Here is a 2,353-nt window from a genome sequence, read left to right on the forward strand (position 1 = left end):
ATGAAGGGACCGTTTTCACAGCAGGTGTCAATGCGAATGTAAACATCCTGTCCTCACGTTCAATAGCCCAAGTTCGGCCACTTTCTCTCTCTTTTTTCTCTCTCTCTCTCTCTTTCGAGGAGGTGCTTCTACCCTGTAAGAAAATTATAGATATCTAGAGAAAATGGTGATCAATTATTTCTGATAGCCAGATGATAGACAAGCATTCTAAAATGCCTTCGAATTCCAAAAATGTATCGACCATAACTTTGCCATCTGGTTATTTTCAGGAGGCAAAAGTTATATTAGTATTATTATTATTATCTCAAGAACAGCAACAGGATAATCTTCCAAAAAGATGTCTCAAAAGTATCAAAGTTCTGAACAATTTTTACAGCTGCAGTGGAGAAATGAAGTTATTTAGGACATTTATTATTTTGTTTATTTCTAACGACAACTAAAAAGTTTATGTACATTGTGCAAAATTATTTTAACTTGCAAAAGAATCTTTTGTAATGAAATTTAACGAGTTAGTTCTTGTGTGATCTGATGAGACTTCAATTGAGACTCCCCCCACCTCGCTCCCCTGTATCACTTCGTTTGACATTTCAAAGAAAATATTTTTCATTACTGTTTGTTTTTATGTCATCTCAGGAAATATTTCTAGTTCTGCCTCAGAAAATATGTTGTATGTAAAGAAAGGATGAATATTTTCGAGAGTACATTAGTAAATCAAAGAGTTAAAAAAAAAAAAACTTTTGTTACAGGGCAACAAGAGACAGCTTTATCTTAAAAATTGAAACGGCTGTCGTTTGTACTTTTTTCTGGATCATGCTGGCGTTCACATTGAAGTAAGGCAATTTTGAACCAAATTTGGTTTCATTTCTGACTTTGTGTGTGTGTGTGTCATACGTATTGGGACAGTTTTGAATGAAGAGTGCGGGACACATTTTAAGCAAGGTTTAAATTGGTTAAATCGGTGTCTATAAGATGAACTGAATCAAAATTAGCGAACGGAATGCTATTTGGTCTATTTATTGAGATTTGAGGGTCCTTCAGACCGAGTGCAGAACATTAACTTCAGGCAGTTTCCGGGCAAACCAAACTAAAAATCGAATTCTAATAATTCAGACTTGATAGCATATTGTTTTCAACCACATTGAGTGATATATATTAGCAATTAGTTCTCTACCGTAAAAAGTAGCCCTCTGAAGCGGACCACCATAATTATCCCTTGGCTCATATTATTGTTTGTTCAAACCTTCCCTACCCTTGTTTAAATCTACCTCCCAAGGGAGTATATTTGAACGATATCCCTTATGGGCTTACGTCTCATCGAAAATTTAAAAAAAGTTCTCCATTCTCTGGTCACATTGGTATATCATATTCAGCACATTGATGCACTTGTATAAGAAAATTTACTGAGTGTGAAGGAGAAAATAAGAATTTCGGGAAATTTATTGTTCAAATGCCCTCCGCCCTCTACTCTAAATGTATTACTTATGGTATGTGGCCATAGTGTAGCTAGAAGTTATGCCATTCAACTTACATAAGGACCACTATAGTTGCATGCCTCCCAGGCTTGATAAACTAAAATAAACATTGATTATGGACTAACACTCTTTTAGCATGAAACGATTCAGTTGTAGGAATTAAGAATTTTTGAGAGGTTCAAACGGCGTCTTTTCAAATTTTCAATTTGGTCATTCAGGTTAACGAACTCATCCAAGATCATTGTACAAATCAGTTTGTGTACCAAGTTGTTTTTTTCCATTGAAATCAAGGCTGTTAGCTCGTTCACAAGAAAAAATCATATTTGATATATGGGGGCGTGAGTGCACAAGGAATTCAAATCCGACATTTTTATTTTTTTGATACAAGTGTCATGAAAAAGCATTGAAATATGTCCCTTTTTAATACGAAGATAGTGCAAACTCTCTGCCGGTGGTTAACCCAGCCGGTGATGTAGGGGAAAAGCGGCCGCCTGCTATGCGGCACTGAGTAGGTTGAGTGTGGGTTCAAATCCCGCTTATGCCGATCATCCTGGCTGAGGTTTTCCTCAATTTCACCAGGCGAATGCCGGGGTGGTACCTTCTCTAAAACGGTCAGGACCACGACCACTTCCTTTTCAAATCTAGCTTTCCCTAAAGGGCCGATGTGACCTCGAAATTGGAGGCCCGACCCCTTCCTAGTGTCCTTCTCGTTCACAAATAAATAAGAAGTAAATAAATTGGATCCCTTGTACACTGAAGGCCCTATGTTAACATTTATCAAACATCTGATTTTCAACTCTTTAGAATAAATCGAGACTAACTGACAGTGCGTAGTCTTAGCGGGGTAAGCGCGGAAAACGAAAAAGTCAAAGAAAACAGGG

Source organism: Thermobia domestica, chromosome 16 (genome assembly GCF_964235325.1).
Source record: "Thermobia domestica chromosome 16, izTheDome1.hap1.1, whole genome shotgun sequence".
NCBI classification, from domain to species: Eukaryota; Metazoa; Arthropoda; class Insecta; order Zygentoma; family Lepismatidae; genus Thermobia; species Thermobia domestica.